General features: G+C 45.6%; 2 protein-coding genes and 1 long non-coding RNA gene across 3 annotated transcripts in view; 1 reads left to right on the plus strand and 2 right to left on the minus strand.

Moving 5' to 3' along the window:
- The window catches only part of Atp6ap2 (ATPase H(+)-transporting accessory protein 2), a 571904-nt gene that overhangs the window by 149088 nt on the left and 406943 nt on the right, over positions 1-15873 (minus strand). The gene's annotated exons all lie outside the window — the stretch shown is intronic.
- LOC144169308 (bcl-2-related ovarian killer protein-like) overlaps positions 1-15873 on the minus strand; it is a gene marked incomplete in the record, with an annotated part of 167083 nt that overhangs the window by 11926 nt on the left and 139284 nt on the right.
- On the plus strand, positions 973-7467 carry LOC144169309 (uncharacterized). The gene is made up of 3 exons (XR_013322421.1): positions 973-1228; positions 2757-3026; positions 5897-7467. It is a non-coding gene; the product is annotated as an uncharacterized LOC144169309 (long non-coding RNA).

Consider the following 15873-nt stretch of genomic DNA (forward strand, 5'->3'; position numbering starts at 1 on the left):
TTGCTGTACCTATTACGTCGCCGCCACCGCAAATCCCCACTTGTTACAAACTCAGAGGTTTTCGCACTGTTAGCAGTCGTTTTACACGATGGGTTTGATGCGCCTGACATGCCAGGAGTGACATCGCTTGTAGTATTAGAGCGACGTTGCTTGTCTGCAAGACGGTGCCGGTCAAACAAGCGTTATCAACGCCATAATTCTAACGGCACATTCCATTTATTTACTTCGATAGCTTTTCTTGAGTCAAATAATGGAGCTTTGGCTCAATCGCTTGTAGCGCTAGCAATGCGGCCTCGTCTGCAAGACCGGTGCGTGAGAAACAAGCGTTAGGACAGCCAGAATTTAAAAAATGCAGCATAAACTAGACCATCGTTAAAGGAGGCGATGACTAGACACAAGCGACAATATTCGTTGACAACTTACGTAAGTATAGAGTTGTTTTAGGCGCCTCGAACACCGCCCGCCGGCATAGCTGTTTGTTAACGCGTCCGTTTACTATTTTGTAGGTCAATGGTTCGATTCCTCGTCGAGCGTGTTTTTTTTTTTTTTTTTTTTTTTTTTTTTTACGTGAGGGTTTTATTAGCTCCTTTTTTAACGACCAGGGTAAGCACCTGTTCATTGCTTTCTATCACGCCGACATTTACCGCCCTCTTCCTAAACCCAAAGTAGCTCGTTTTCTCGCACGTTCTCTCTTGAGAAGCCCGCCGTGAAAACAAAACCAAAACAAACGTCAAACCTCTTTACAATATCAGTATATATGTCAATTACTTTATGTGTATTCACTTTTTGTGTTTAAAAACCTTAAATTTAAGTTATAAACACATTTCAGACTTTGAAAGCAGAAAGATAATTACCAACATTACAGTAGTAACACAATTTTCGTCAAACATAGAGGTGCTGCTTCTGAAGTCTGGCAACTATCTCTCACTTTTGTGTGTGTTTTTTCATGGCGTTTTGTGCCGACTCCCGAGTGGTTGGTGGCGTGATTTAATCTGTTTTATCTATTTCAAGCTTAAATCATAGTTATAGAAGCTTTATGGGTGATGTCTACCCTTCCAACCTACGCGTGTGTTGAACATGGGGACCCCGGAAGAACGATCATCGCCGGATAAAATACTGCGCGTCAAAAGTGGATGACATTGCATCAGAACAAAGCGTGTTCGTGTGTCCGCGAGATGAAGACGACAGTGAAGGAGAATTGTACGTTGGAAACATCGTTTTTGCTCGGGTAAGTACGCATTTTTTATTATTCTGTATTTGGTTGGAACGAGTTCTGGTGTTTATGGGTCAGTAATTCGCTAGACCGACATCTCGTTTGCTCTGAGAGCCTACGTAAGTTAGTATACTTGTTTGGCGCCCAGTCCACCGTTTCCGCAGAAGTCAGCATCAATTTACGCTGAAGCTAGACCTTGGCTACGATGCTCGCGCTATGGTACACGGCTGCTAATAATTTCACATCACGCAAGGCTCTTTAACACCGGGGCGTTTGTTTATGTGTCTCTCAAACAGTGCCTTTGCGGTTGCAGATCGCAGTCGCAATTTCGCGTGAGTGGCACAACGCTGTGATTAGTCCCCCCTCGTGAATACCCGCGGTATACCAAGAAATAACATGAACAGGAGGTTCCCTGGAAGTGCATGTGAAAACGCGTACACGTGATTCCATGGCTGGCGTCTCGTAGGTGTTGTGAAATCTCTCCCCCCCCCTTCCCACGAATTCCGTGCAGTGCGCTTCGCAGCTATTGCGCTCGCGAGACCGGCGACCGTACGCCTCGCGGTCTTCGGGCCGCGATATGTGTGCTGTTCTCGTGAAGCTCGACAACAGCGAAATTGCCGTACTCGCTCGCCAACGCGCCCCGACAGCGTACGCGTCGACCGGGTGCTGACGGAGTTGTGCTGGAAGAAAAGCAGGCAAGAGATGAGGACGCACGAGGTGTAGTTAAACATGAAAATTTACAAAGTGCAAGGTGGAGAAAATAGTATGCAAGGGCCGGAAACGGTGAGAGAGTTCGGGCCGCGCGCCAGCGGGCGAGTGCGGTAATTTACGTTGCCGAGCTTCACGAGTCCGGCACGAATATGACGACGCCCGTCTGAGAGTTCATAGAGGTATAGAATTCACATACGTGCAAATTGAAGGTGAAATGCGCGCATGTGGCCTCGCAGGGAGTTAGCATAGTCTCGCGGTAGTGGGGGAGATTTCACAACGCCTACGAGGCGCCTGCCGATTCTGTCAGAGTAGCTCTCGGGAAGTCTGGGGCTTGATATCAGAGGCATATGTATTGTTTAAATTAGTGCAGAAAATTGAGCCAATTCGCAAGTTCTCATTTTCGCAAAACCGCAGGCCATACAGAGACTAACAAGAAAGCTGTAGGCACTCGCTCAACTCGATTTATATTGGAGAATTGAACGTGCAGATACAAGTCAGACATTGAAATGGAGGAGCTTCAACTATCACACACCAGTTCCGATTGAAAGCAAGGGATACAGATGAGCTGCTAGCATGCGTTCCATGCAAATTAGCTCAGCAGCTAGCTTTGCATATATCATGCATACCCCACTCACAGTACCTGTGGGTCTAATAAATACATTCTTACTGTGACCTAAATTTCACTTGGGGTGTTCCGGGAATGTTCTTATTAGTGCCTTGGAGGTTACTGTCTTTAAACGATTAAAAACCTACTTGATGTAAGCATTCGTACTTTGTGTGTGCTCTTGTATTTCAACAAGTGTCAGCACACTCACAGATTATGCACCTGCAGGTGCTGCTGCTGGCTGTCCTGGGTCAGCTGCCTTCCAGTCCAGTTTCAAAGGCTTTGCCAGGGCCTCCCTTGGCCAACCGACACTGCACCTGCTGTACCCAAGTACTGCCTGGCCTTTCGTTGGTGCTCCGTACGCTTTGCCGCCAGGAATGGTCATTCATCCATCATCTGGCCGCTTGGACCACCCGTTCAGAAGTCAGCGCATTTGCTCGACACATCGGTCCAGGCACTGCTGCCATATCGGTGCACCCACCGATTATGTACTTTCAGGTTAGTTGTTGCATGTTGTGGAACTTGCCATGATGTATACCTGTTAGCAGTGCTGTGGCCTCTGATTATTTGAAACATTTTCATGAAGCAGTGCTGTGCGTATGGAGCGTGTCATTGCTTAGCAGAGATATTGAAGAGAATCTGGGGCTGACGACTAAAGGGCAAGAAGAGAAATTGAACTGACTTTGAAGCAAGTATTCGTATGTAATCGAGCCAAGCAAACATTTAGGATCTTTCGATATGGTTTTAAACTTGCAATACAAACTGGTCTACTTCAGATCATACTGGTAATAATCATACTATACCGAAAAGTACATCCCGCAGTCTGTAGAATTCTGACAGCGCTTTTTTCGCAGTCTCTCATGACAGGCACTAATCTCAATGGTTGGAAGATAGTCGAGGTAGCACCAGTCTTTAAATCAGGAGACGGTACTTCACCATTAAATTTCCCTAACAAGCACCATATGCAAGGTCAGGAAACATTTCATCCACTCTCAGGTCGCTAATTATTTATAAAATCACAATATCACATTCGAGTATCACCACGGTTTTCACAAGGGTTATTAGAGAAACACAACTTTCAGGATTTGTTCACGATCTACATTGATCCATTGACACAGGCTTACAAACTGCGGTAGTTTTTCTCGATTTTTCTAAAGCATTCAATCGCATTGCACACCACAGACTACTTCTCAAACTTCACCCTAATGTCCTCACTTGAGCAAAAGATTTTCATTCTTCTCAAATGCAGTTTACTTCTAATAACTATATACTTCTTTTGCTCGTGCCACGTTGTTGTCCCCCCAGGCAGGTTGCTTGGTCTATCTTCCATGTTGCATATCCTCCCATGTAGGTCTATTTGCAGATGATGTTGTAATTTATCACACAATTTCTTTCAACTACTACCGTCAATGCTTTCAATCTGATCTTAACACAATTAACTCCTGGTGCTGCAAATGGCTAATGTCGCTTATCTCTAAAACAAAGTGCATGACTTTAACGGTGGCAAGTCTCGGATTGTAAATACTTACTTCATTAACAACAGCCTGATTACCTCTTGAGACAAAGGTGTTTTGGTAGGCCGGTAGGGGAGGGGGGATTGCATGGTGGATTTCAAAAGGTACATCGATTGGGAAAATAAGACGTGTGATTAATATTTTCATTTGCACTCCAAAACTCGCTTTATTTCATATGTTTAACCCACTGCCGTGGCTAGGGTGGTGTGTTGTGGAGGCGAATGTCGGTTAGATACCGCTTGGTGTAGCCGCTTTTCAGATGGAGGCAACACGTAAAGACGCCCGTGTTTGGAGATTTCGATGCGCACAAAAATACCCAGATGGTCAAAATTAATGCGAAGCCTTCCCCTACAGTGCTCCCCATATCCCAAGTGTAGCTTTGGCGTGTTAAACCACCGTTTTTTTTTCATGTTTTTGGTATAGTACCAGGTGCAACTTAAAGGTAAAATTATACATAATGTTTCCAAGAGCTAAATATAAAGGCCATATTGAAGTGCGTTTATGGGTCTATCTCATAGCAGTAGTGAAAGGTTATATACTCTGGTGCAGGTTAAGAACGCCAATGGCTCATGTGGTGTAGTCCAGTGTTTGACGGAAGGCCGTGTAGGCAGGTAAAAGCATTATTGCAGTGATGAAACGTAGGTCACTGACCAAGTCAAGAAAGCCATTTAACGGTTTGTTGCTTGTTCACAGTGAGCATGTGTCGTGGAAAACGAAGCTATATATTGGGCATTACGCGGCGCAATGAGTTTGCATAGATATGGTGCAGATTGCCATCCATTATGTTGATAATGTTGGGCGTCGTCTGAACAATGAGGGACTCGAGCAGTAATCGAGAAGATAGATTGCACTCAGTTGCAGTAATTTTGTCTTGTTCCAGTCGACCACGTGTCCCGTCCTCTCACGGTGCTCTGCCAGTGGACTTGTTTTTGCATGGCCCTTGTTCACTTCGTTCCAGTGCTGCATTAATCTTCTGTGCAGATTGCCCGTTTCGCCAATGTACACTGATTTGCATTCAGCGCATGGAATCTAATAAACAATACCCGGAAGCTTGGAGCGTGAGAGGGGGTCTCTCACGCTGACAATGTCAGAACGCAGCTTGCTAGTGGGCACATGCACAATGTATGCACTGCGTGTCTTGAAAATGTGTGCGAGAGTTTCACCGATGTGTGGGACGTAGGTAATTGCTGCACGTTTTGATGCAGTCGTTGTCCTGAATATAATGCCTAAAGCATTATATTCAGAAAGAAGCGAAGAGGGCGACTAGCAAGAATCCACATTGACATTAGCAGGCAGAAGCGTCCACAAGGCCTGTGTCAAAACGTGCTGCAATTCTCGTCCTACACATCAATCAAACTTTCGCACGCATTTTCAAGAAACACATTGTGCACATCGTGCAGGTGCCCACTAGCAAGCTATGTTCTGACATTGTCAGCGTGAAAGACCCCCTCTCACGCTTCAAGCTTCCAGGTGTTGTTTATGTTTTGAACAAAAAAAGTGCCATTTAAACGTGACACATCCTTCCTTGCCGATTTCTGATGCCTGATTGTTCAGTTTGTGGGGATACGTTTAGCAGATTGCTCACATGTCTAACCTGTATTTGTGCTTGAGCAGTCAAACGCTGATGTTAGCAGTGAAGTAGGTGAAAATTGTAGTTTGATTGTAGTTGTGTGCAGATTACCTACATTGTGTTAATTCGTAGAAAAGCAAAATTGAGGTAACTCTGCTAACTGTTCCGCATTGCAGCATTTTATTATGCGAACGTTAAGGAGTTCAGCTGCTTGTTAAAGGTGAAATAAACAGTGGTACAAAAAGAAGAGCATCTACTAAACAGAAATATCTTCACAATCGCAGGATGCCAACGGTCCGCCTACCAACTTGTGTCCTGCATCGTTTCTGCTGGCTGGAGCGGTTCATGGAGCATTTTCCAGCTTCTCAAAGTTTGTGGTCAAGCGCTCCTCCAAGTGAAAGATGCCGCAGAGGGATCTTTTGTTTTAATGCCACAATTTCACGTGCTCAGCAGCAAATTTACTCGTAAGGCTTTTTAAATATTCGTCACCCAAGAGGGCATGTTACCTTCGTCTTCGGTGGAATGTGTCTGCACTCAGGTTATTTGTGACAGAAACAAGTGGACCACGTCATGAGAGTCATTGAGGCCTTGTTGATTGTGCATGCTTCTGAAATGACATTTTCATTAAGCTGAATACTTTCCACATATTACGATTTGTGAACAAAAATATGGTAAAAGTCATGATTAGTTGTACTACACTGCAGGAAGAAAATGCCAACATACGTTTTAAGCGCCTCTGATATTTCAGATCGTTGGCTGGTGAGCAATAAAACAAAACTGAAATTTTTTTAAAGTAAAATCAAATATTCGTTGTCACCAGTGCATGACCATAGTAAAAGCTATCTAGTCACCAAATTTAGAATTAGACACGAAATGCCAAGAAAAATAGGGAAATAAACTAGACAGCTGGCTACAATAAACCAATTCGTAAAATTCCTCAATGTCTATCAAGTGATGATTCAGGCGGGTTAGTTAAGATGTCAGTGGGTTTACACACCCAACTTGCAGGGAAGCACATGAGCTCCCAATATTAACATGTTTTTAGCGAAGACCGTCTTCCTTCATTAAGCTGCTTTGCACATTGATGCCAGTCTGATAAATGTCCTGAATTTTTGTTATGATCAATCTTTGTATGGGAACCATATATTTTTATATGATGTCGCTGTGTATTTCTGAAACTGTATCTAGTCACTAATTCCAATTTGTCGTGGTCAGGTTTTTTCAACTAATTCGTAGCTTTTTTAACAATTATGGTATATTTTGTGTGCCTAAAGGAATGCCTCATTGCATGTTTAGCCTATGTAGTGTTGAAAGCGGACATTTTGCTTCAAAGTGGAATGTCGGGCTAGCAACAAGGTACTTCGCGTGCTGCTCACTTTCATTCATGCCATTATTTTTTATATTATCATTTAAAATTAAAAGCCAACCAAGTTGCTGTCGTTTTAATTTTGTCACCTACTTTATACTTTCTTTTTTTTTTTCAACTTTGTGTAAGGATTGACTATCCATATTTTTATGATACCAAGGCGTTGGACTGGGCTAGCTGCTACATGTTTGAATGGATGAAAAACCATAGGAAAACCCAGGACACAGAAGAGAACGACGGGACAAACTTGTGCCGTCATTCTGTTTTAACTGTTTCCTGTGTTTACCACTGGTTTTTTATGCATTCAAACATTTTTTATGAGTTTGTTGAACAGTGATTAGTTTAGGTGTGTTCAAACAATTGTTGGCTGCGAAGGCTCCCTGTAGCATTTGTATAAGTGCTCTCTGCTTTTGTTTTGAGCCAATACCCCACCACCAGTCTTCATGAGGTGGTCTTTTGTAGAAATAAGTTGAAATAAATATTTGTTTGCATTGCTTTACATGTTTTGGAAGAATTTCTTGTTCATTCTTGTTTCATTCAACCCCGTTTCAGAATCCTGCTTAAGGCATTTCCTCTGTTATTTTTTTTCAGAACCAGGAAGGGTGCTCATCCTCGGTTCTTGCTGAAGCAGCAGTATCCATACTTCACACGTGAGCTCTGAACACACAGTAATTATGGTATGAAACATTCTACCAGTATAAGCCTGCTTTGTAGACGTCATTGTAGATGTCAAAGCTCTTGACAGTGTAGTCCAATGTCTGGTGTAACGGGCAATGTCTACAACTTGTAAAAATTAATTTTGTGGCTATAATGTTTGTGATTATTTTAAAATGCACGTCAACTACTATTTAGAATCGCTGTCTAAATTGGCAGCCATTTTCCTGGTGGATACAGAAAGTGAAAAAGCGCATGTGTAGAGATTTCAGTGCACCTTAAATGTCCCAAATTTGCTAAAGCTAATCCAAAGCCCTCCTTGTGGTGCACTTCATATCCCATGTACAGTTTTGCATAAAAACAGCTGAAAATTTATGATCAATTTAAACTTATTTTAATGTTTTTAGATGCAAATATTCTCAGTTTAAGCTGCCATATTTAGAGTAAAATATTTTGTAACAATTATATAGCTACCAAAGGTTTACAGAAAAGCTTTTTGCTTTTGGTTGTGCACCTTCTTATCAAAAGAAAAATGTTGTTAAGAAAGGCAGAAGAAACCCAACTATGGAAATTAGCAAACCCTAAAGCTGCGGATAGAATGAATGTTTTGTAGAGAATCTTTTGCTGATTTCAGTTCTAGTCAACTCTAAAAAAGTCTATCGACGTAGAATGCTTACCGTGAGGCACCTCGTAATACTAGCCAAAACTAATGGGCCCTGGCTGTTGGCTTTTCATTTGCAACAGTCACAAATGACCCCACATCCACCGGCAGGGACATAATGCAAGGCACCATGTACAAGCTAGCCTCATGATAAAATAATGTTTTCTGAACAATGGCATTACATTTCAACCATGGGCTTCACCAGGGAACTTGTATGCATTGTTATGTGATGTTTGCAGTTCTTGTTATTGCTATGTGGGGTCATTTAGTCTAAAGGTATGTTTATAAAACTCCAAATACCACCAAACCTTGCAAGTGCTGTACCATATGAATATTTTTCCGTAGAGCAAAAAGAATAATGCAAACGAAAATAAATGGCTTGGGTACCCAACTTTTATAAGTAGATTATGAGCCGCAGAACGGAGGGAACTATATTATGAGCCGCATTACGGAGGAAACTATACATTTTGCATTTGGTCTTCCTTGATATTGAACCTTCCTGCTCAGCTCAAGAATAAGGCACTAAACATTGCAGGTAGCTACCTTGATTGGAAGTTTGATGCAATACTAAGAAGCCAAGGGTTTTAAGGTTCAAGGAAGTTTTGTGTGGTTGAAGTGTTGCACACCTAATTGCTTTCACTGCACAGCATGGTTAGGCTCTGCAGTGAATCTCGAAGGATGTGTACTGCAGTTCGGCAAAGTGAACATATAATTGGTTTTTTACGAAGTTTTGGGTAATCAACTACCTCTAAAGTTATAACTGTACTGAGATGTGGCTCCTGACTTTTTAAATTGATGTTTTAACAATCGGTGACACAAGTTCAAGGAAATTATCAGCTGATGTTGAGCTTCAATGGAATGTCTCACAGAACCGAGCTTGGAAAGCACGAATGTTTCATACCATAATCGTGTGTGATATTGTGCAATATGTGGTCTCACACCTGCTGCACCTGTGAACCGAGGATGACGCACCCGTTTTGTACCCCTTTAGGTGGGTGCTTTTGCAGAAGATGCTCCTACAGATTGGGGTGCTAAGTAGCACCCTAGGATACTTTTAGGCGGAAAAGGGTGTTATAAGGCACCTGTCTTCTGGGGTGCTTCACAGAGGGTGCTCCTGCGGCGACAAAATCCAAGCACCCTAAAGGGCGTAAAATATTCAGTTTTTAGGGTGCTCCTGCGGCGACAAGCTGAAGCACCCTTTTGGGCGTAAAAATTTTTAGTGTGTAGCTACCCGAAATCAGGGGCTCAAAGAGGCAGAGCGCCTTCGGCTGTCACAGGCTTTCATTATTAGTCGCATCACTTACTCTCTTCCCTACTTGCTCCCTTCGCCCACCGAATTAGCTAAAATTAATTGTCTAATTAGGAAAATTTATAAAACAGCGCTGCAGGTACCTCAGACCACATCCACTGCCCGCCTTGAATCACTTGGGGTCTTTAACACCGCCGAAGAGTTGATTGAGGCGCATCTCTTGAGTCAGCTCACTCGTCTCACAGCCACGCTCTCAGGCAGAATGCTTCTCTGACGGCTGCGCCTTGACAGCCCATTCCTTATCGATGCGCCCATTCCCCTTCCCAGCCACATTCATGAGCTAATAACGGTGAGACCCATACCGCGCAATATGCACCCGACGTTTCATCAAGCGCGCAGGGAGCACAGGGCGAGGACGTTAACCAAGCGGTACCCAATCACCCCCTCCACCGTCTACGTCGACGCTGCGAGATACAGGAGCCGTGAAGCTTATGCATGCGGTAGCGGTCATTAATGGCCCTGACGCCCCTCCGCTTGCTTCCCTTACTCTGTACACTCACTCCCCGGCGACCACGGAAGAGGCGGCAGTAGCGCTAGCCTTCACCCTCCGCCGCCCCCCTCCATCGTAATCTCCGATTCCAAAACGGCCGTTCAAAATTTCGCCAAAGGAATGATCTCGCCTTTGGCCCTCAAAATCCTTCTTCAAAATTCTCCCACCACCCCAGTCGAGCTGGTATGGACTCCGGCCCATACGGGTGGGGGGGGGAAGGGGGGGGGGGGGGGACGAGGCAGCACATAGGGCCGCTCGAGAGCTCACCGTCCGAGCTGGTCCTGGCCTTGAGCCCTTCCACGGAGCCCTATCAGCCCGCGACAGACTTGTTGCCTTCAACGACATAACCTCGCACTACCGCCTCTCCCGCCGCCAACTACCCCCAGCCGCCCCGACCTTCTCCAACGAAGAGGAACGCCTATGGCGACTCACCCAGACACACATACTCCCCTGCCGATATCGAATTCACCCAATCTACCCTTCTTTGTACCCCACCCTGCCCCGACTGCGGGTCCCTCGATACCCAAGACCACTGCATGTGGCAGTGCCCCCAAAACCCATCCCCCCCTTTCACAGACGGAGAGCACTGGGCGAAGGCGTTGTGCAGCTCGGACCGTGAGGTCCAGGCTAAGGTCATCCAGCGAGCTGCAATGGTCACCGGCCGGTTACCACCGCCGGTCACCCGCCACCCAGACTAGGCCCATGGGGCTCAAATAAAGTTTCTCTCTCTCTCTCTCTCTCTGAAGGGGGGCGCTACTTGCATAGGAGTTATAACCCAAAGCTTCCTCTGAATACATACAGTGGCATGAGCGAAGTATCGAAAGTTGTTACTGCTAGCTCGCAGTAGGTAGACATCCAAAGATGCATTCGCAACATATTGATAATCCCGCATCTCTTCGTTGCAAGGCGTTCCAAATTTTTATTCCGCTGCTTTGTCGCTTTGCTAACTTTTTTTGATCGTTTATTGCTTTGCTTTTTTGCACCATTTTTACCTTTTAATTAACTTATCTCTCACATGTGTTGAGTCATGGCATGTGTGAATAAGTTACAGCTTTTTTAGCTACTTCTTAGAAGCTGCGTATACCTCAAAACAAAAACATTCGTATAATATCTTATTCGGTTAGCGGTACCAAGCTTGATATGCGCACACCTATAGTTCTAAGGCGTGTGTTGGCTGTTCCTAAACTCCTGGTTACATTCCAGCCGCCCAAAAACCTTCGAGAATCTCGTTTCGTTATTTACTCAGCAATATCCTCACGTGGCAAACTCTATCAGCAGCTAATTCCTCCCGTCGTCCAAGCCATGGTATCTTCTATACATCACGCAATAAAGGCTCCAAGCTAAACATTCTAAGCAAGGAGAGAGAGAGAATGGGATAGAGAGAGAGAAAGACAGAGGGTGAGAGAGTGAGAGGGAGAGTAATGCAAGGGGAGGGGGGGGGGGCTCAAAGACAAACTGGTGACAGGGCTTGCTACACCAGATGGGGGATTACTATACAGGGATGAGTGATGAATATTGGATATTACGGCTACAGCAGTGACAGGGCAAACAAGACACGTTGAAAACGAGATACAAGGAAAGGCTACTAACAAAGCCCGAACAAAAATTAAATTTGAAGAGGAATTCGTTACGGCAAACTATCAACCAAAATACAAAGTAAACGTTGCAAACAAAAGGAAGCACACCAACCCAACAAAAAGAAATAGACAAACACCACGGCGCCACGAAAGAGTACATATCTTGAGACACTTGCACTGTGTGCGATCGAAAGAGACGTTTGCAGTTGAGAGTCTCGTAGGAAGCGGAGCAGAGCTTTAATTCTCAAGGTACTATTGGCCCAGGGCCCAAGAAAATGACAAGAGTTCGAGTCCACCTTCCCATTGTACACGAAACAGGCAGCTAGTTGCAGTTTTCGCGCAGCAGCGAATCCAGGACAGAAACAGAGCAAGTGATTTATAGTCTCACGCACGGCGCAAGTCGGGCACAGCGGTGAATCGTCCCAACCTATCTCCAGTTAAAACTTCGGGTAAACGTTGCGTTCAGGTGCAGAGGATGCAGTGCTCCTTCACACCGCTTGTTGAGTCCGTCTGGAAAGTGAAACTCACAGTGGGGGTCAATAATAGCCTGCAGAGGTGGATACCTGTATCCACCCACTTAAGTGCGTTACTGTCATAAGTGCGTTAAGTGCGTGAGTGCGTTACTGTCCTCTCGGGAGAAAGGAAGCTGGGTCGTGTTGCGCAGCAAGTGGCCTGCTCTGGCGGCTGCGTCGGGCCTAATGTTGCCTTGTATTCCCGAGTTGGCAGGCAGCCACAGAAGAACGATGTGGTGGCTTGCGCGCACCGCCATTGTGTGAATTTCAATAATTTCGCATTTAAGCTGATGCGGGTGTTGGAACGCTTTCGGAGGGTTTCTAAGGTGCTACGCGAGTCGAGGAATATTACCCATTGCCGGGCATAATGTCCCCCGATGCAATTAAGTGCATCCCTTACAGCTGCCAGCTTGGTAGTGGTCGAGGAAGCTTTGTAGCTTAGTGTTCTCTCTATGGTGCACTGGGCTTACGGGCTCCACACGCCGATGCCGGATGAGCCCGGGAGAACCGAGCCATCCGCATAAACGTGTGTGTATAGACTTTGTAAGGGGTGAAGGTGTCCTCCAGCGTAGAGAACATCAGCGGGGGCGCGGGCATGATCGACTTTTTCTGATTCCTGGAATTGTGACGCACATTTTCCACGGCGCCAGTATCTATGGTGCCAATGTCGGCTTGAGAGGTCCTTGAAAATTCGCCGGAAGCAGGTGCCTTACAGGCTGTGTGGGGATGGCTGCCAAATGATGCGCATAACACCAAGTCAAATGGCGCACAGATGTTCTGAGTTCCTCTTGACGTTGCAGCGCTGTGGCGGAAAAGCACCGAGCCTCTCATTGAGTTCCAAGTGTCGAGCAAAACATTCTAGGCTAGAACATATCTCGCGTAAAAATGAACTCACTGAATACTAAATTACCCTCGACACCTTTACTCGCGACTGTGGCCCAGTTCCAGAGCACACTGAATATGCGTCCTTGACTAAAAACTAAAAAAGCTCAATCATTTGTACTGTACACAGGAACTTCATTAAAATTCGTTTTTCACTCCGTCAATCAACACATTACACGAATGAAGGGTTGTGCCACAGACTGCGACTTTTCTGAAGTTGGGATCAGGAATCTCCCCGCACAGTTTTTGTGTCAGTAAAGCACTACCCCTGGATTTACAACTCCCGGCTTCTGCTATTTCCGGGGTCAGTAAATGCATTTGTCGTAATGTGGACACGTTTAGGCTACAGATGTGGCGTTCCTATTAGAAACAATTAAGTGATGGCAGCGTATCCAAAAACAGTAGACTGGAGATAATTCAAACTCGAACGGACCCCAGCGTTTTGTGTGACTTATTAGAGGTTTGAATTATCAGAAGTCCCCATAGATAAGACTCGGGGCAGCATACCAACTTCTGTTGTAAAGAAACGTTCACACATATATAATAATACAGCATTCGCACACAGTACTGGCGTGTTTTTCCCACTTAGACAAACAAATTCCGAATGTATCCCTGCTTTGTCTGTGCGTGAGAGCCTAAAACAAATTTTTCCGTGCCGCAAGGGCAGCCAGTTCATTGGTTTGACCTTTGTATGCTGGTAATCGGCTTTTTTGTAACTGTGTTAGTAATATAAGGATGGAAATGTGCAGCTAGATGCGACAAATGCCGCAGACATTTTACGACAAGAACAAGCAAAAAGTACGAATTAACATAATTTACGCAACGGAGCAGTTTAAATTAAGCGGCTTTAATACACATTGAAAACATTGCGGGCCAACCAAAATTTTGAAGTTTGTTTTTATTAACCGAAAGTTTGAATAATCGCGACTCTACTGTAGCTTATTTGTATAATTGAAAGAGCATGCGATCATTATGACGAGACAGTTGTTTAGCAAGGGCAAAACACAAACGTAACATTCCACGAGATAGTTTCGTTGTGAAGTATAGGCACAACATGAATTAAAAACATCCAGATAACGCGTATAACAAATTAAACCTCCGGATTATTATTCCACTGAAGCCAGGAGAACGTATTTAAGTAAGTGAACGCGAAGTATACTAAAGAAGCTCAGCTCATTTTATACCGGGAATGCACAAGTGAATGCCGAAACAAGGTCCAAACTTGTCCAAGACGCAAGAAAGACGTTTTTCAGAGCCTAACCGTTCATGCATCTGCGCGTTCTTCTATGGAGTGTACGCGCTTATTCACGCAAGCTTACCTTCCTCGGCTTCACAGGCTTCGTGTATTTCTGCCTCTTTCGGTTCTTGGCGGACATTTTCTTTTCGTACGCGTACAGGTTCAGCAGCGGCTCCTTAGCCTTGGCCTTCTTGGCGGACAACTGCTGCTGCTGCTGGCACACAGACGGACAGGTGTTGCGCCTCTGCATGGCTGGTCCGGCACGATAAGCTCCTCCCACTTACAGTTCTGCGACAACGCCGTCAAATTCACCGCGATGCGTATTCGGAGCTGCTGGATGGACCGTAACGTACGCTCCTTCCGCACGGAGGACGCTTTGCATGTGAATACACACACATACGCGCTAGGTGTCCGCGCTCCGTTTCCGCCAGAGTACACGTCACTTTGTGGTACGCACGGGTCGATAGCGTCCCCGTGCACGCGAAGGTGCAGCGGGCGCCGTTGTTTGAAGGGTATATTAGGCACGACAAGAGGTCGATACCATTGCCGCGGTGTATAAGCTGCGGCGATGTTTTCTCGTTACTCTCAAGCGCCGACCCAGGTTGCGGCAATCGTTAGGCGAAAACCGCTTGCGTTTCTGTTTGATGGATGTGGTCATTTGTTACTTGGCGCTTTGTTGGGGGTGCACTTCTGTTCCAAGATACATTCGTCAGTAGCATTTGCTGCCGTCGCAAAAGCTAATGAAAAGTTGCAATTTTAGAAGATTTCTGCGAGTACTCGCTCTCTGGAGAGCCCTTGCGTTAGCGTTGTATAAAACACAAATTTCATAGTTGATTCGATTCGGTGGGAAAGACACGTTTTATCTTTCCATCAACCATCCTCAAAAGTGCACGCTTGGCCCCAAGAAGGACAAAACACGTGGCGAAGCGATCTATAGCGAGACCCGTGATGCGCTGGTCCCGCCACTCTGGAGCCACTGTCGATATTATCGCAGTTGTAAAATGAAGTCTTCCAGAATAACTTTCACTTCAGCACCGCTCAATCACTCCTGTCATCTGGCGAAATTTCCCGACGCAAAAAAACAGACACAGTTCTTCACGGAGACCCAAATCACTGCGCGTCCACATGAAGTTTCATCAGGAAACGAACGCGTTTCTCCACGTCCGTCCTCTACGCTGCTTTTCTTTCGGTGATCACTCGGCCTCAGCCCCACACCTTTCGTCCGGGCGTTCTCGCTCGGTAACGGATGATTTAACGAGTTGTCACAACACAAAACACAGATATCCAACGCTGTTTAGATCGGTAGAAGTGTATCCTGTTAGTATCTGTCCACGGCGAGGTGCGGGAAGGGCAGCCAAGGGCTCCAGACAGCAGGGCGAAGTGAAATCTCCCCGCGACGTCCTCACCAGGGGTTCGTAAAGGAGCTGGCAACACCGACGGCTAGCTCAGCGGTTTCCGTCGGTCTGGGGAGAGCGACCCTGTTGCGATTATCGCCGTCCCAGACAGGCAAGGGCGCAGCACAAGGGGGAAGGGCCATCTGGGCCGCGTGTTCCTTCCGCGATCAACATAGAGA

The sequence above is a fragment of the Haemaphysalis longicornis genome, unplaced genomic scaffold (genome assembly GCF_048455015.1).
Source record: "Haemaphysalis longicornis isolate Haplotype H1 unplaced genomic scaffold, Haemaphysalis longicornis Haplotype H1 scaffold_2, whole genome shotgun sequence".
NCBI classification, from domain to species: Eukaryota; Metazoa; Arthropoda; class Arachnida; order Ixodida; family Ixodidae; genus Haemaphysalis; species Haemaphysalis longicornis.